At 42.6% G+C, this 19646-nt stretch overlaps 1 pseudogene; it reads right to left on the bottom strand.

The window, feature by feature from the left end:
• Nucleotides 1-15209: 15209 nt before the first annotated feature.
• Nucleotides 15210-16860, bottom strand: LOC147424683 (uncharacterized; annotated as a pseudogene).
• Nucleotides 16861-19646: the final 2786 nt, after the last annotated feature.

The following is a 19646-nucleotide window of genomic DNA, read 5'->3' as shown; positions in this document are numbered from 1 at the left end:
GCTTTGATGATGAATCGCAAAAAATAGCCAGAACCAAGGGCTTCCAAGGCAATGCATTTGCCACCAAATTCTTATGTCCTTGAATATGGACAATCTAAAAGTGAAATTGTGACAGGATGTTAGTCCATCGCATCAGCTTTTTCAAAAGATGATTCTGTGACAAGAAGTAGCGTAAGCTCTAATGATCCGTAAATACTCTAAAATCAGCTCTATGTAAATAACATCGCCACTGAGTAAGAGCATGGATCACTACTAATATCTCTTTTTCATACATCTGTGCAACCATTTCAGGACGTAAAAACATTCTACTCTCATAAGAAATTACATGGCCTTCTTGCATCAAGAATGCTAACAAACTGCAACAATAAACATCACAGTAAATTGGGGATGGGAATGGAGGGAGCTTTTGAAGGGAGCTTTGGAGGGATCTTTTTCCATTTTTTTTCTCACCTGACCGATTAAAAAAAAAAGCTCGCTTCGCTCCAAAATCAATTTTTGGAGCGAGCCTGGAAAGAGTTTTTTTCTTACTCTCTCTCTCTCTCTCTATATATATATATATATATATTGATAGCCATTTTTTTGGCTCTTTGTAATTACCACAGTGAGTTACCTCACCCTACCAAAATCACACAAACACTGTGGCTATCCCTACCATTTCACTGTACATAGGCGTGCGTGAGTCACGGGACTTTTCCCATATCTTCTTAAAAAACCCTCAATTAGCTAGTCATTGGGCTAGTTGAGCCAAAAAAAATAAAAAATAAAAAATAAAAAAATATAAGTATATTATGGCCCATGCGTATGTAAATATTTCTTTATATATAGGGCCTAAATAAAAGATTTTTTCATAATTATTTTGGTATTTATTTAAATATTTCTACCTAGGTGTGTGTTATTTATGCTCTGTACATTGCCTCACCATTACCACAATTTTTTCTTACCATTTTTCATACTCTTTATTCCATATAGAAATATTTTCATGTAAGCTTCTCTTATATTTGGTGTAACTCCACCCCAACAAAAATCCAAAAAAACTAGTTTTATTTATGTGTATATTTTTTCACTATTTTGATTTTTCCCTTCCTACATCTATTTTGTTTTTTTCTAAAAAATTAGAACACCAAAAATATTTATCTTTTTATGGTAGCCTCATAATGAGAGAGATTTCTTTTGACCCCTTTATATTTTTTCCACTTATATTATTTATATTTGACATGTACATATTTTTTAGACCCCTCAATATTTGATTTTCTTAGTTGTACTATTCACTTATATCCTAATCTCAACAATATCTTCAATTATAGACCTACCAAATAAGGTCAAGGGTAGGTGGCATGCATACATGCACTATGGAGGGCTCACTCTTGGAGGTATTCAAAAGAATCATCCAAAGAAGGACCCCACAAGGACCTTGCAGTGGAAAAAAACGGTCGGTTTTGCTGAATTTTTAAAGTTCACTTGCTCTTCGAATTTGAAAAGGTGATACAAACAAAAGTTGTAGCTCGTGGGCTGAACTTTTGCCTCAAATTTTTTCATATTTTTTTGAGCTACGAGCTGTGAGCTATGATTTTTTTAGTGGACCCCAGTTTTCCCATGCTATGCAGCCACACTCTCTCTTCCACTTTATCATTTTCCTCTTTCACACACACTTCTCCACTCATCATCCCCACCTCTCTCACCACTCCTCTCTGCACCCTACTCACCTTCTCCTCAACCTTGAAGAATAAGAGAAACCATGGTGAACTCATACCTCCCACACACAATTCCATTCAAAAATTGACCACCTAGTCTCATTTTTCCTCCTCCAATTTACCCATATCTATCAAAAAAACCACAAAATTCATCCTCTTCTCTTAAAAGACAACATCATGGTGGTTGATTACTCAGCTTCAATTACCTTGTTTCTCAAGGAAGGTCAAGAGTGGAGAAAAAATGTACCGTCAAAGCTAGTGGACCGTCAACAAGCGTCAAAATCAGCCCTACTCAAGACACTTGGAGCATCAACCTTGTAAGAAAGCCACCTTTTCTTACCTCTTAAGAGTTTTTCTTCCTTATTTGTATCCTACATGGATACTCCCATTGTAAATATCCAATTCCATTTGTAAATTAATACTAACTCTACTAACACTAACCCACTATGAAAAGTCCTATCACCTCCATTTCTCTCCTCTCTCTTTCCTCACCAACTTCTTGATAATTCCAAGCAAAAGAAATTAGATAAATTGCTGAAAATCTAACCCAACCATGGTTAGAGGAGTAACCCTAGCCTTCAAAATTGCTATAAAAGGAGGGTGTAGCTAGCACAAAAGGAGGAGCCATAAGCAAGAGCACTATGCTATAGCTTGAGAAGCCAAGCTCAACCTCTCTAGAAGGAGCTCTTGAGTGGAAGCTCATTGTCTTATGCATGTGCATGTGTTGTAATAGGGGATTATCAAGGGAACTATATGCCATTGTAAGAGAGAGAGTGATCATTCAATTGAGAGTAGGAAATCTATCATTTCTCCTACTAGTGTAAGCCCACCATTTGCTGAATCAAGGAGGGTGGATTTGGACTAAGCTTGGATACTTTGTCTCCCTTCCAACGTGAAGTAATGGACAACAATGATGCGTAAGTGTCTTGGTGTTTTTTGTTAAGTTCTTGATAGCTTGTCTCTGGTGTTGTCATCAATCTAGCCATAAATCCCACATACTGTAAGAGGGCGACACGGTGGAGAGGACTCCCCTGGCCTTAAGACAGGGGAGTCCTTGATAGCTTGTCTTTGGTGTTGTCATCAATCTAGCCATAAATCCCACATACTGTAAGAGGGCGACACGGTGGAGAGGACTCCCCTGGCCTTAAGACAGTGATTGGGGTGGCTTTTCTTGTGATGTGTTGTGGTGAAATTTACGCAAGCTATGTTGAACAAATACTAATCTCACTTTGATTTGTCATGACAGATTTGTAAGAAGGTATTAATGCAACAAGCACCCCCTCCCCCTTTCTCTCTCTTTCTTAAATATATAGTTGTGTTTGCTTGATCATTGCCGATACATTTCAAAGCAGCCCGAGCACTATCTCTCTCTCTCTCTCTCCCTCTCTCGTGTCTTAGTGTATGAGAGTGTTCCATTGGTGTTAGGGTTAGTGTAAATTCCTTGCTTGTCTGTGGGTTGCTCTAACGATTCTCCTCTTTTGCGTCCTAGTTCGCTCTTAAACTAGGTGGTGCCCCTTGTGTAGTTGGGATTTGGCTGTGGGTTTGTTGTTTTGGTTTGTGTTGTGTTGTGCCCCAGCCCCATTGAGCAACACGAGAGCCTTGAAGGGTGTCTAGAGGCCACTCTTCTTGTTGCCCGCCCCGGACCGCCTCAAATTGGTGCCCCCACTGAGGACAGGGTTGTGTATGTTTTGTGAAGGCTCAACCTTTAGCATAATCAAGTAGCTTGCATGAATCACGAGAATTTGTATGATCCCTTCATTCCCATTGCAAGGCAAAAGGTACACATAATTGTTAGTACTAAGTTGCAATTTCAACGTGTCATTCGTAGAATTTTAGGTCCTCTTAGGTTGGCCGAGATAAACGCTTCAGTAAATCCTTTTATTTTGCCTCTCATTAGGTACGACCTTAGTTTGGACGTCTATATTTTTGTTTTGTTTTAAGCATTAGGACATGCATAGGCCATGGATAATGGCCCAGGAATAGAGGTTTTTCCCTTTCATTTTACTCCACACACTAGAATAAACGTTGCAATTAGTAGAAAGATCCATTTTCAACAACGAATGGTGTTCATGTTTGGTGCCCAAAGAGCAGGAGAAATTCTTGCATCACCAAACCCTGTCATTCTACCTCTCATCAACTACCACACTTCTTTTGATGTACATGTGTTCATTTTATTTTAAAATGAAGTGCAGCCCGGCAAAATAGTGTGTATGTTTGTTTTTTCTTTGTCCAAGTTGTTACAAGAAACAAAAAAACGATCATTTGTTCTAACTGGGAATGTGTGTGCAGTGAAAGTTCAATCCTTAGAGATCTAGCTCTATTACCAATTGAGTTGCAGGAGCAAGTAGTAAGGCGTCTCCCTCATAACAAGAGGGTGGTGAAGTTAAGACGGAAGGTCCTACGCGTGGATTCCATTTTCCTCTTGTTGTTGGGCACTAAGGAAGACCGCGCATTCATCCAACTAGTGTGTGCCCTAAGATTGGTAAATAGAGTGAAATTTGGCGTTTGGCGAGTGCATTTCACCATTGAGGAAGACTCTTCAGGAAACTTGCGGCCAGAGTTCACGCTTCATAGACTCACATTTGGTGAATTTTTCCCTCATTTGCATCTTATTAATAGTCTTCCTTTCGCTTTCAACAAAGGAGATAGGGAGCTATTTAGAGCTTGTCTTAATAAAGAGAGCATAGAGAAGATTGCAAATTTGTATAAATTCTCATCCTTCTCTACTTTCTATGACACTTTGTTCATAGAGACATTGTAAATCTCTTTATGCTTTTGAATGATTAAACCATAATCCTAAGGAGTTTTTGTCCAGGAATTTTGTAGCACAAGTGGAGTCTTTAAATCTTGCAAACTTGATTGGACTTGATGAGGATGTTCTTTATGAAATTGTGAGAAGGTTGCCTCACTCCGACTGTGTGGAACTCGAAGGAAAGGAGCTCCTAGTCAATTGCTACTTTCTCACGGCCTTCGACGAGCATGAAGATCTAGTTTTTATACAAACCACTTGTGCGTTGGGAATTGTAGAGCAAGTGCAATTTATCACTTGGGACGTGGTTGCTCTTTTGGATCCAGAAAATGAAGTTCTAGAGATTTATGTTTATCGCCTTATCTTTGGAGAATTTCAACCCTTCTTAGAGCTCATCAATAGTCTACCTTTTTGTTTTGATCAAACAAATCGAGACCTTATTGAAGCTTGGATAGCTGAAGAAGAAAACCTAGAGTGGTATTTTCTCACTTCTTCATTTGCAGGCGAGTGGTTCTAAATCTCTATTGTATCCCTTATTGTAACTCGTGTTGTAATCTTTCATAATAATGGAGAGCCAACGCCAAATGTCTGGATATCCTCTTTTCTTTGGAGAGCCTGGAGAGGATGCAGAATTATTTTTAGCAAATTTCAAGATGTCTTGCCGTATCAAGAGGATAGTAACCGATCAAGAACGTGTAGAAATGTTTGAGGTGGTCCTTAGGAAAGATGCTAGTACTTGGTTTGACTCTTTGCCTGAGGAAGTTAAGGGGAATTACACAGAAGTTTTGAATCGTTTTAAGAGATACTTCTTTGATCCCCAAAACACTCAAAAACTATGGCAAGACATTGTTTCTCATAAGCAAAAAGACTTAGATGACTACTACTTGTACAAGCAAGAGTTTCTACGTCTTTGGGCTCTATGGATACGAAATGTTGCTAACCCTGGTGATGGTGCAGAATTTTTAAAGAAGGAGAGGTTCATAGCTGGACTCTTTCCTGACCTTAAGGTAAAAGTTGAGGCGGGTGCACCTGCTACTTTTGATGCAGCTGAAACTAGGGCTGCTGAGAAGTATAGGAAACTCAAGTGCTTAAGGGGAGAGGTTCCAATAGAAGGTCTTAGACCCAAAGGTAAGTCACAAGCATCAACATCGAGGGAGCTTCCTGAGGTAACGGCAGAAGTAATTGAGAAGTTAAACGAATCTTTAAGCAGCCTGTCAATTCACCTTGCACAAGCTGTAGGTCCAAAGGGACAAGCAAAGAAGTCTGAAGAGCGAGATCCACGACCTAGGAGAGTCTTGCAATGTTGGAATTGCGGAGAGTCTGGACATGGGATGTATAATTGTCCTTGGCCCCGTGGGGAGCCAGGGAGACCTAACTTGAATTACCCAGTGATGAATGCAGGAGAAGGAGCTGGTCAACAACCAAGGCTTCTACAAAGGCCAAATGGACCAAGACCACCTCCACAAGGGGTAGAAGGAGTTCCACCTTTGCCAGATCCAAATGTGCATGTGGTAGAGGTGACAAATTCAAATGAGGTTGACATGGAAGCCAATGGCATTAAGCGTGGCCGAGGGAAAGGTAAAGAGAAAGAAGGAGTCACATCACAGAGTGACCATGGACAAGGCAAGAAGGCAAAGGAGACCAAGGAAGCTAAGAGGACTCGACGTCGTATCAATCTCCAAGACTTCCCTCTTGGACATGGTATGGCTCCATACAACCTGTTGGAAGACATGCGAGGTAAGGGTCCTGATATCTCATGGCCTCAGTTTCTTGCATTATGCCCACAAGTTAGGAGGGATTTAACAAGGGCAGTTAGCACTAGGAGAAAGGTAAAAGAGAGTGTGCCTGTTGTAAAAATTGCACAAGCTGAAATGAATGAGGACATTACACCGGTGCTAGACTGTTACATCAAAGGGAGATTGGTTAGGAAAGGTCTAGTGGATGGGGGTGCACAAATTTGCATCATGACAGAGGGACTCATGCAAAAACTAGGCATGCACATCCATGAGACACCTGAAATTAGGGTCAAGATGGCAAACAATAGCAAGGCTAGGTGCGTAGGCATTTGTAAAAATGTTTTTGTGGAGGCCTTTGGCATTAAGAAGGCAGTGGATTTCTATGTCATGTCTACCAAGGGAAATGGTTACCCATTTATCCTAGGAAGACCATGGCTAATGAAATGCGAGCTTTGCAGGATTGGGAGAGTGGAAAGCTAATTTGCAGGAATGACAATCACAAGAAGGTTGTCTTTGACATGAAGGAGCAACGCCAATAGGAGCTCCATGAAGAATCATCTCAAAGTGAGACGGAAGAAGGTTGGACCGATAGCACTTCAGAAGAAGAAAGTAGCAGCAGCATTACTGAAGAGGAGTCTTCCATCGAAGTCATGGGGGTAAGGTTTAAGCCAAGCAACCAAGAGACCTCTTGTCAAGGCTTGGAGGAGGTAGGTCCTCAAGAGAACGAAGGTGTTCAAGATGAAGGGATGCTGGAAGGTATGCTATCAACAACACTTACAAAGGATGAAAGAGAGGAGTTCAAATGTGTGCTAAGGAAGTTTCCTAGGCTTTTTGCTAAAGACTACACCGATGTGCGTGGAGTAGATACTGTTCAACACAAAATTGAGTTGAAGCCAGAGGCCACACCTAAGGCTCAGAAGCTACGAAGGCTAGGAGTCATCAAGGAGCAAGCTTTACTCAAGGAGGTAAGAAAGCTTCTAGCAGCAGGTTTCATTTATCCAGTGGAGAATTCAGAGTGGGTCTCTCCCGTTGTTGTCACTCCTAAGAAAAACGGAAAGTGGAGGGTGTGTGTGGATTACCGTCCACTCAATGAGGCAACAAAAAGAGATCACTTTCCCCTCCCATTTCAGGATGAGATACTAAATGAGGTAGCTGGTCATGAGAAGTACACTGTGTGTGATGGCTACTCACGTTACTTTCAAATAGGGATTGCATTGGAGGATCAATTGAAAACAACCTTTATCACTCCTTGGGGTTGTTATGCTTTTAGAGTCATGCCATTTGGTCTGACAAATGCTCCTGCAACATTCCAACGTTTCATGAACATGGTGTTTCAAGTATTCTTTGGAAAGTCAATTAGGGTGTTCATTGATGATTTCTGTATTTATAGCTCAAAATCATTGCATCTACAAAGGGTAGAAGAAGGTTTAAAGAAGCTCTACGACATGGGAGGTCAACTCAACCCCGACAAGTGCCACATAGGTGAGGATGAAGTGATCTTGCTCGGTCACAAGGTTTCCTATAAAGGCATTGAGGTGGATCCTTCAAAGGCAAAGGCTCTTCTCGAGCTCCCCTCACCCAAGAATCTCAAAGAGGTCATATCATTCGTTCAAAAAGTGAAGTATATGTCACGCTTTATTCACTTAGCTTCGGAGTTGCTTCATCCTTTGCAAAAGTTGACACAACAAGTAGAATTTGCATGGTCTGATGAGCTTGAAGAGTATTTTTGTAACATTAAAGTCATTTTGTCAGAGCTACCAACACTCATGCCTCCTTGTTGGGAGTACACATTCTTTGTTAGCTCTAGTGTTGGAAGGGAAACAATTGGTGCTGTGTTGCTACAACAAGATCCCCACAGTACAAGGATGCGACCCATCTACTTTGCTAGTAGGGTCATGAATGCTTTGGAGAGAGACTACACAGAAGCAGAACTCATGATGCTTTCTCTCTTGTTTGCGGTGAGAAAGTTTAGATCCTACCTGCTACCAAAACCTTTTGTAATTCTCACTGCAGAGAATTTGTTCCCTTGGGTGTCATCTCAAATGAATCTTAGTACTAGGATCTCAAAGTGGATTATGGAGTTGCAAGAGTTTCAATACTCTTTCAAGGTAGAAGATAGTGTACGTGCACAATTGGCAGGGATTCTCACTTATAGGGTGCATGAAAAGGAGATTAAGGTGCCTGAAGTAAAGACCCTACCATTGCCACCACCAAAAAGTATTCCTAATGCTTTTACTTTGTTCTTTGATGGAGCTTTTCGTCGAGCCACAGGAAAAGCAGGGGGAGGGCTAGTGTTGCTCAACCCAAGTGGAGAGGTGGTCATGAAAGAGAAGTTCAATCTACCAAGTTCAGCTAGCAACAATGAAGCAGAATATGACACTCTACTTCATGGTTTGAAGATGTGCATTGGCCAAGGGATACAATGCCTCATGGTAAAGGGAGATGCACTTCTCATTGTTAAACAGATTTTAGGCATTTGGGCATGCAAGAATGAAAGCTTACGGACAAAAGTTCATGCCATTCGTAGATTGTTTAATCAATTTGAAGAAGTGCAACTATATCATATTCCTAGGAAACAGAATGAAGATGCCGATTTACTTGCACAGCAAGTAGTTACATGTGTTGAGAAAGAAGTGCAGGTCATCATGGTGGCAGCAATCGTCAAGCAACCGAGATACCAGGGATTGGAGTCATTGACTCCCATTATTAGCTACATTTTGGAGGGCGAGTTTCCACAAGACTTCACGAAGTCTCAGAAGAGGAGACTCATGAAGAAGGCAAGCGTATATCTCTTCCTAGAAGGCTCCCTCTATCAAAGAGGGAGGGATCAAGTATGCAGAAGAGTACCAACTATTGAGGAAATTCCAGCCATTCTAAAAGGTTTGCATGAAGAAGCATGTGGTGGTCATTTTGCCCAAGAATTAACTGTGAAGAAGATTTTGCTTGTGGGGTATGTTTGGCCAAGTCTGCATGTGGATGTCCAACATTGGTGTAAAAGTTGTCACAATTGTCAGGTAAATGGGAATAGAAGATTGGTTTATGGTCCAAGGCAAATCGTGCTTGCAAATGGACCGTTTGAAAAGTGGGGCATTGATGCTATGGGTCCTCTGCCTAGGACAAAAAATGGTAAACTCTACATTCTAGTGGTTGTAGACTATATGACTAGGTGGGTGGAAGCACAAAGTGTGGCAAAGGTAAATGAGAAGACAGTGAGCAAATTCGTCTACACTCACATTTGTTGTAGATTTGGCACACCTTTGGAGATTGTTTCTGATAATGGTCCAGGGTTTAGAAAGGGATTGCTCACAGAAGTCTGTGAAGAACTTCACATTCTACATCATCACAGTACACCCTACTATCCCCAATCAAATGGTTTGGTAGAAAAAGCTAATGGTGTCATTGCAGGCATCATTAGAAAGATGGTGAAAAACAAGACAAAGTTGCGGGATGACTTCTTGGATGGTGCCTTGTGGGCGTATCGAACCACATATAGGGAAGCCACGGAGTTCACACCATTTCACTTGGTCTATGGTCAAGAGGCTTTACAGCCAATTGAACTAAACATTCCAACAATGCGACTTCATGACAAAGCAGCACAAGATGATCAAGAAGCATGGATGGATCGACTTCTTACCTTAGCTGAGCTTGAGTGGAAAAGAGAAGCAGCATACGAGTGCTACAAGAGGAAAGCTACGCAGGCGAAGGAGAAGCTTGACAAGAAACTAAAGGACAAAGGCATCAATGAAGGAGATCTGGTGCTAAGGTATGACAATCGACTCGATAATCGTTTTGATGCCAAATTTGAAACAAGATGGCAAGGGCCATACGTAGTCAAGAAGGCTTTCAATTCAAGTTACTATCAGCTTATGGACTTGAATGGTAAAGAGCACTCCAGGAAAGTAAACGGGTATCGCTTGAAGCCCTATTTGAGTCGCCTTCTACCAAAGGATCTACCAAAGATCTGTCAAAAGGCCACTGTCTCATGTAAGTATTGTTACATGAAGCATGAGTGTAACTCCAGCCAAAATTCTGAGGGGCCAAACAATGAAGATCTTGTCAAGGACTCTGAAGCACTCTCTTTGGAAAAGATGCTCTATGATGGTACATGAATATACCATCATCCAGGGGGAGGGCTAATGATAGCCGTTTTTTTGGCTCTTTGTAATTACCACAGTGAGTTACCTCACCCTACCAAAATCACACAAACACTGTGGCTATCCCTACCATTTCACTGTACATAGGCGTGCGTGAGTCACGGGACTTTTCCCATATCTTCTTAAAAAACCCTCAATTAGCTAGTCATTGGGCTAGTTGAGCCAAAAAAAATAAAAAATAAAAAATAAAAAAATATAAGTATATTATGGCCCATGCGTATGTAAATATTTCTTTATATATAGGGCCTAAATAAAAGATTTTTTCATAATTATTTTGGTATTTATTTAAATATTTCTACCTAGGTGTGTGTTATTTATGCTCTGTACATTGCCTCACCATTACCACAATTTTTTCTTACCATTTTTCATACTCTTTATTCCATATAGAAATATTTTCATGTAAGCTTCTCTTATATTTGGTGTAACTCCACCCCAACAAAAATCCAAAAAAACTAGTTTTATTTATGTGTATATTTTTTCACTATTTTGATTTTTCCCTTCCTACATCTATTTTGTTTTTTTCTAAAAAATTAGAACACCAAAAATATTTATCTTTTTATGGTAGCCTCATAATGAGAGAGATTTCTTTTGACCCCTTTATATTTTTTCCACTTATATTATTTATATTTGACATGTACATATTTTTTAGACCCCTCAATAGTTGATTTTCTTAGTTGTACTATTCACTTATATCCTAATCTCAACAATATCTTCAATTATAGACCTACCAAATAAGGTCAAGGGTAGGTGGCATGCATACATGCACTATGGAGAGCTCACTCTTGGAGGTATTCAAAAGAATCATCCAAAGAAGGACCCCACAAGGACCTTGCAGTGGAAAAAAACGGTCGGATTTGCTGAATTTTTAAAGTTCACTTGCTCTCTGAATTTGAAAAGGTGATACAAACAAAAGTTGTAGCTCGTGGGCTGAACTTTTGCCTCAAATTTTTTCATATTTTTTTGAGCTACGAGCTGTGAGCTATGATTTTTTTAGTGGACCCCAGTTTTCCCATGCTATGCAGCCACACTCTCTCTTCCACTTTATCATTTTCCTCTTTCACACACACTTCTCCACTCATCATCCCCACCTCTCTCACCACTCCTCTCTGCACCCTACTCACCTTCTCCTCAACCTTGAAGAATAAGAGAAACCATGGTGAACTCATACCTCCCACACACAATTCCATTCAAAAATTGACCACCTAGTCTCATTTTTCCTCCTCCAATTTACCCATATCTATCAAAAAAACCACAAAATTCATCCTCTTCTCTTAAAAGACAACATCATGGTGGTTGATTACTCAGCTTCAATTACCTTGTCTCTCAAGGAAGGTCAAGAGTGGAGAAAAAATGTACCGTCAAAGCTAGTGGACCGTCAACAAGCGTCAAAATCAGCCCTACTCAAGACACTTGGAGCATCAACCTTGTAAGAAAGCCACCTTTTCTTACCTCTTAAGAGTTTTTCTTCCTTATTTGTATCCTACATGGATACTCCCATTGTAAATATCCAATTCCATTTGTAAATTAATACTAACTCTACTAACACTAACCCACTATGAAAAGTCCTATCACCTCCATTTCTCTCCTCTCTCTTTCCTCACCAACTTCTTGATAATTCCAAGCAAAAGAAATTAGATAAATTGCTGAAAATCTAACCCAACCATGGTTAGAGGAGTAACCCTAGCCTTCAAAATTGCTATAAAAGGAGGGTGTAGCTAGCACAAAAGGAGGAGCCATAAGCAAGAGCACTATGCTATAGCTTGAGAAGCCAAGCTCAACCTCTCTAGAAGGAGCTCTTGAGTGGAAGCTCATTGTCTTATGCATGTGCATGTGTTGTAATAGGGGATTAGCAAGGGAACTATATGCCATTGTAAGAGAGAGAGTGATCATTCAATTGAGAGTAGGAAATCTATCATTTCTCCTACTAGTGTAAGCCCAACATTTGCTGAATCAAGGAGGGTGGATTTGGACTAAGCTTGGATACTTTGTCTCCCTTCCAACGTGAAGTAATGGACAACAATGATGCGTAAGTGTCTTGGTGTTTTTTGTTAAGTTCTTGATAGCTTGTCTCTGGTGTTGTCATCAATCTAGCCATAAATCCCACATACTGTAAGAGGGCGACACGGTGGAGAGGACTCCCCTGGCCTTAAGACAGTGATTGGGGTGGCTTTTCTTGTGATGTGTTGTGGTGAAATTTACGCAAGCTATGTTGAACAAATACTAATCTCACTTTGATTTGTCATGACAGATTTGTAAGAAGGTATTAATGCAACAAGCACCCCCTCCCCCTTTCTCTCTCTTTCTTAAATATATAGTTGTGTTTGCTTGATCATTGCCGATACGTTTCAAAGCAGCCCGAGCACTATCTCTCTCTCTCTCTCCCTCTCTCGTGTCTTAGTGTATGAGAGTGTTCCATTGGTGTTAGGGTTAGTGTAAATTCCTTGCTTGTCTGTGGGTTGCTCTAACGATTCTCCTCTTTTGCGTCCTAGTTCGCTCTTAAACTAGGTGGTGCCCCTTGTGTAGTTGGGATTTGGCTGTGGGTTTGTTGTTTTGGTTTGTGTTGTGTTGTGCCCCAGCCCCATTGAGCAGCACGGGAGCCTTGAAGGGTGTCTAGAGGCCACTCTTCTTGTTGCCCGCCCCGGACCGCCTCAATATATTTATATATATATAATATATATATATATATATATATATATATATATATATATATATATATATATAGACACACACACACACACACCATACTATATATATATATATATATATATAGTATGGTGTGTGTGTGTGTGTCTCTATATATATTTTTATTATTATTTATTTATTTATATTTATATCTTCCCCTCTCTCTCTCCCTCTCCCCCTTGAAGGCTGAAATTGTAAAATCTCGGTTAGATTTTGAGCTTGCCTTTAAGAAAACCAGGTAATTTACACAAGTTTCAGTGTAATTACTGGCAAAAGTTTAAAAATTTCAATGTAATTACTAGCAAATGCTTTAAATTTTGACCTAAAAACCGGGAGAATTTCAAGGTTGCCCTTATTTTCACCGGTTGCGAAAAATGTATTTTTCTAGATGCGCGGCCCCTTCCTTCTCTCTCTCTCTCTCTCTCTCTCTCTCTCTCTCTCGCCCTCTTACACATCACACACACACACACAGGGGGATAATTTTTCTTCTGCAAGCCTTCTCTCCTCTGATTCGCCCTCTCTGCATCCTCACCTGCATGCTAACCTCTTGACAATGTCCATCACTCTACTGCAAGCTTCACAATAGACGCTTAGCTGGCAAGAGATTCCCCAAGAGTTATCGGTAAGCATCAAAGAAACCATGGCGAGCTTAGCAACCTATCGCAGAGCACCTCTGGCGATGGAAGCACCTCGGCCAGACGCACATGCAAGCTGGATATGACACAATAAGAGTGGATTGGCAAGGCATTGGAGGAGGTTACTCGCATGCAGTAGGCAAGCAACATCTTTCAGGGCAAGAACAAAAGGAGTTATTGTGAGGGCGCTGCTGCATGTGAAACAAAGGAAGGCTACGCAAATATGCAGTCTATGAGTGGATGAGGGAGGTGGCAACAGTTTTAAGGTGGGATTGGTGGAGGATGTCCTCGTGATCACCTTCAAAGGCATCGATTGCAGGTGGCAGGGAGTTTAAGGATCCCATATGCTTGGCGTGGTGAGGCAGCAACAAGGTTGAGGGTGTGAAGCAAATAGGAACTGATGCTAATCGATAAACAACAACTAATCTAACAAAGTAAATAATGAGAGAGAGAGAGACACTGCAGTGTAGCAAGGAAATGAAGCTAACTTGAATTGATAGAATGAAATAAGAACTTGCACGTTTTTGAACATAACAAAGATGCCTTTATATACATTAGGCAAGGGGAGCCTTATTGGGTAAGTGCTAGGATGAAGGGACATTACCTAAATTAGGGGGAGATGATTTAGGGGGTGGGTGAGATGATTGAGGCACTGAGTGAGCACCGTTATAGTGATAGGATATTTCACATCCCCCCGTAACGGTGAACACCTCATTACATGGGAGAATCCCCCCCTTAAGGAGGTGTGCAAGCAGTAGGCACAAGTAACAAATTTCAACATGCTGTAGTTTGGGTGGTAGCAGGTACTGATTGGGTGAGAAAATCTGCCCAATTGTGAGCAGTGGGCACATATTGTAACTTTAAAAAACCATTGGTGACCAATTCCTTGATGAAGTGATAACTGATTTTGATGTGCTTTAGTTTGTTGGAGAAACTTGGGGAAGCAGCCAGAGCAATTGCAGATTGGTTGTCGCAGTAGAGGGTTATGGCTTCTTCCGAGATAGGGTATGGAAGTTGAAATTCGTGAATGAGCTCAGAAATCCAGAGAGCTTCCCTGGAAGCAAGAGCGGCAGCAACATATTCGGCTTCAGTCGATGAAGAGGCAATTGAAGATTGTCGCTTCGTTTGCCAGGATATTGGTGCACCTGAAAGAGAGAATATATAGCCACATGTGGAGAAGCAGCGGGGATCCAATTGGCGTCGACATAGCCACTTAGAGAGATAGGGGTAGTGGGATCATAAGCATAAGTGAGAGCATAGTGCTTAGTGGTCGGGAGATAGCGAAGTGTGCGTTTTGCAGCTTGCTTGTGTGCTTTGCATGGCTCTGACATAGCGCGAGATAAGATATGGCCGGTGTAGCAGAGATCAAAGAGAGTGCAGGATATCAGATAACAAAGCTGACCACAAAACTTGGGATAATGAAGAGAAGGCCAATAGAGCTCATCGGTGGGAGAGTAGGCATGAAATTCAGGTGCTAAGTTGTGTTTGAGAGGAAGGGGACTAAATTCAGGAGAGCAAGTATTCATGCCATAATAAGTGAGAAGCTCTTCAATGTATTTTACCTAGTTGAGTTTGATCCACTTGCCATAGGGGTCACAAAGCACTTGAATGCCGAGAAAATACGTCATTGGTCCCTTGTTACTGACAAGGAATTCTTGTTGGAGACAGTCGATGGCACGCAATACCATGATTTCGGTGGTGCCGATGAGTGGGATATCATCCACAAATAATCCCAGAATGGCAAGGCCATCATTTGTACGCCAGATGAAGATATTGAAGTCGACACTGAGTCGCTCCCACCCACATGCAATGAGATAATTGTGTATGCGTGTATACCATTCACGTGCAGACTGTTTGAGGCCGTATATAGGCTTATTTAGCTTGCAAACATAATTAGGATAATATGGATTTGCAAAGTGCGGTGGTTGGGTCATGTAAACAAGCTCGTAGAGCAAGCCGTGCAAAAAAGCTGATTTAATGTCAAGGTGATGTAGGGGCAAATTATACTTTGCAGCTATAGCGACTAAAAGTCTAAATGTAGTTAGGCCTAGAACAGGGGAGTATGTATCAAAATAGTCTACACCATACCTCTGTGTATAGATGCGAGCGACAAGTCTGGCTTTGTAACGCTCAATTCTGCCATTCGGGAAGTACTTTTTCTTCAATAGCCATTTGCATGTGACTATATTGTGATGCTCTGGCGGTGGAACAAGATCCCAAGTATGGGCTTCTTCGAGTGCCTAAAGCTCGGCTTGAATTGCTTCGTGCCATACATCTCCCTCACTAGAGGAGAGGGCATCGACGACCGAGATTGGCAGAATATCTTCGACCGGAGCGGGTGGGGTGGTCGATTTGAAGTTCTTCTTGGAGAACAACCGAGAAGCTTGTAGTAGCGTAAATATCTGCTAATGAACTTGTGCGGACGCGACTGCTAGAAGTTGCTTGATCAAGATGTTTTGCTGATGGTGATGAATCCGACGAGGTGCAGGTGGTGGGAGATGTCGCCGAGGTGGAAGTAAGCGGTTCGACCTCGTCGATCCCCGATGGAATAGGTTGATTTGAGGGGGTGGCATGAGAATCCTCCACTGGCGAGGGAATCAATGTCGAGGTGGTAGGTGTGTGATAGGATGACGCAGAGCGAGATGGCTCTCGGGTAGGGGCTGTCAGCAAGGAGGGAGCAGGTAGGGGCATTGAACTTTTGCGGGCAGTTTGGTAAGTACGAACCATGATGGGCGAGGGTGGGGTTTGCAAGGCGGGTGGCCGATGGTGGGAAACGCTGCCAAGGGGGAAATATTTTACTATGTTGCGAGGTGGAAAAGTAGTTGATGATGGCGCAGCAGGTACAAACGACCGTGTGATGCCGCGAGGGGAGGATGGAGAGTGATAGTCCCCCAAGGGGCGCGAATGGTTGAGGAGGCGAAGCTGTGGCGAGATTCCTGTATTCAGGTTGGCGAGGAGTCCTGGCGATGCTGCAACCGAATGTGGCGCAGGTGGGGATAGTGGCGCAGCTGGCGAAGGTGGCGCAACAGAGCTGTGGTGAGGTGGGTGGCTCCGTGGGGTGGAGAAAGAGGGGTATTCAGCATCGGCAGTAGGAGGAGACCATGAGAATGGGGTATAGGGTGAAGGGCTGGGCCCAGGGCGTTGTGTGCATGGATAAGGAACGCCAGCAGGGAGAAAACGAGGCTCGGGATGCAGAGGGAGGGCATAGCGCATGGGAGAGAGAGGGGGTAATATGGGCTCCTTATTCTCCAGATGGCGGCATGCAGCCTGCTTTCTAATTGAGGAGGGTGGTGAGGGGGTAAGAGTGGAGTCATGCGGGGTTTTACTCGGAGAAGGGAGGCGAGCCAAGAAATGAGCGGGATAGCGAGCTGGTGGGTGTACTTCATGCGGAGGAGAGTAAGTATTGGAGGGAGACGGGCCTTGGAGGATGAAATCCTCATAAAAAATGATGGTTCTGGCATGAATGAATTTGTGGAGCTCGGGTTGATGGAGGCGATAAGCTTTGACTCCAAGGCGATCTCCGTAGCCGACGAAGATGGTGCGGGTGGCTCTTGGTGATAAGTTGGAGACGGGATTGGTTTCGAGAGGATATGCTATGCTACCAAAAATGCAACGATGGCCAAGGCTTGGCGGGTTGCCATACCATAGAGCGTATGGAGTGGGTTTTGGATTTTGAGAGGACGGGATCCGATTCTGTACATAGCATGCGGTGGCCGTAGCTTCTTCCCAGTAATTGTCTGCTAGACTGGCTTGAATGAGCATGGCGCAAGCAGCATCAAAAATGGTGCAATTCTTGCGCTCGCCCCCCCCGTTTTGCTGAGGGTGAGCAAGGATGGTATATTCATGACGAATACCCGCCGTGTGGCAGATATCCCGAAACTGATGGGATGTGTATTCCCCGCCATTGTCGGTGCGGAGTACCTTGATTTTCCGATCATGCTGGTTTTCAGCCAGTGCTTTGAAGCAGCTAAAATATGTGATAGTTGAAGCTTTATTAGGCATGTAATAGACAGCTGTGAACTTGGAGTAGTCATCAATAAAAGTGAGCATGTAAAGGTTGCCAATGAGTGATTTGACAGGCAAGGGGCCACAGACATCAGAATGAATGAGATCAAGCGGTGCGGAAGCGCGTGATGATGATGTAGGAAAAGGTGCATGATGTGATTTGGCAAAAATGCATCCTTCACAGAGGGTAACGGGAGTGAGATGCTTGGGCAAACCGAGGGCAAGCTGGCGGTGTGTGAGCTGATGTAAAACATGTTGAGAAATGTGACCTAGTCTATAGTGCCATTTGAGGGTGGTGTCATGTGGGGAAGATTGTGCAGAAGATGCAAGAGCATGTGCAGGAGATGAATCACCTAAAGGGTAGAGTCACCCAACCTGGGGTACCTGAAGATTGATATGCTGGCCATTGACATCTCGGGCTTGTATGTTGCAACCATTTTTTGTGAATTTAATGGTAATACCTGAAGAGGTTAGCTCGCTAATAGAAATAAGATTTTTCTTTAAGCCAGGTACATAATAAACTTTAGATATAGTAGTGCGTAGGCCATTGGGAAGATTGATGGTGGCATCGCCATAGGCTGTAGCGAGTTGGAGGCTATTATCTCCGAGACAGACTTCTAGGGGAGTGTGGAGATAGGTTAAATTTGAAAGCCAATGAAATTGATAGGTCATATGGTGGGTGGCACAAGTGTCAAGCAGCCAGAGATCAGGGGATGAACTATGGAGAGTAGCGGCATATAATTGCATAGGATAAGAAGGGTTATTCTCATATGTAGATATATGAGCTTGGCCATGAGAAGAGGGTGAATATAGAAGGGTATAGCCCCCCCTTGAGGGTATGACGGATAAAATTGAGAATATGCAGCAGGAGGCCGAAAATTACCTTGATTACGGGGTTGCCGACAATCCTTTGCAATATGACCAAACCGATGGCAATTGGTGCATTGCTTCGGGCTTGAATGATGCTTCTTTCCATGGTTGTGGTGCTGACGAGGAGGGCCGGAGTGGTTGAACGTCTTCTTGCCAGGGTGAGGTTTGTGAGGTTTAGCCATAGTGACTAATGCCGTAGACTTTTGTGAGCCGTTGGTGTGGTCGCGAAGGGTTTCTTCTTGTTGAATCTTTGCTACTAGATTCTGTAGCTGTAGATTTTCCGTCATGGATTGGGTGGTAATGAAGGCCCTCCATGATGTAGGAAGGGAGGTCAACAAGAGCATGGACTCATTGGTGGTGGTGAGCTTCTTCACCATTTGGACTTGCCAGTCTTAGCAGTGGAGAATAATCTCCATCGGAGATGCCAATAGGATCCTTGTCTTTGGGTTTGTTGGGTTGAGTTTCGACGCCCGACGTAATTTCCCAGAGTTGAAGCTGTGTAAGGTAAAGCTCCATTCGTATCTTCCATACTTGATAATTCGTGCCGTTGAGTTTTTCGATGACGTAGCGAGGCTTGTATGCGGTAGAGGACATAGAGGATGACTCGGCCATCGTGCAAGGCTCCGGATTCCTTGACGTGAACGAGCAAACCTTCAAGTGCTTGGAAGATAATAGAGAGGGGCTCTATGTGCTAGCTATGACTGAGATGCAAGGGGCTAAGGCGAGTTCCTAAGCTCTACGAAGCTTTGATACCATGTGAAGCAAATAGGAACTGATGTTAATCGATAAACAACAACTAATCTAACAAAGTAAATAATGAGAGAGAGAGAGACATTGCAATGTAGCAAGGAAATGAAGCTAACTTGAATTGGTAGAATGAAATAAGAACTTGCACGCTTTTGAACATAACAGAGATGCCTTTATATACATTAGGCAAGGGGATCCTTATTGGGTAAGTCCTAGGATGAAGGGACGTTACCTAAATTAGGGGGAGATGATTTAGGGGGTGGGTGAGATGATTGAGGCACTGAGTGAGCACCGTTATAGTGATAGGATATTTCACAGAGGGAAGTCTCTGTTTCGGAGATGAAAGATGCGCATGATGGGGTGCAAAGGGGGGCCAA

Source organism: Adiantum capillus-veneris, chromosome 25 (genome assembly GCF_014529385.1).
Source record: "Adiantum capillus-veneris isolate H3 chromosome 25, ASM1452938v2, whole genome shotgun sequence".
Classification (NCBI taxonomy): Eukaryota; Viridiplantae; Streptophyta; class Polypodiopsida; order Polypodiales; family Pteridaceae; genus Adiantum; species Adiantum capillus-veneris.
Note: the sequence above shows the minus strand (reverse complement) of the source record. Positions and strands in the feature narration are given on the sequence as shown.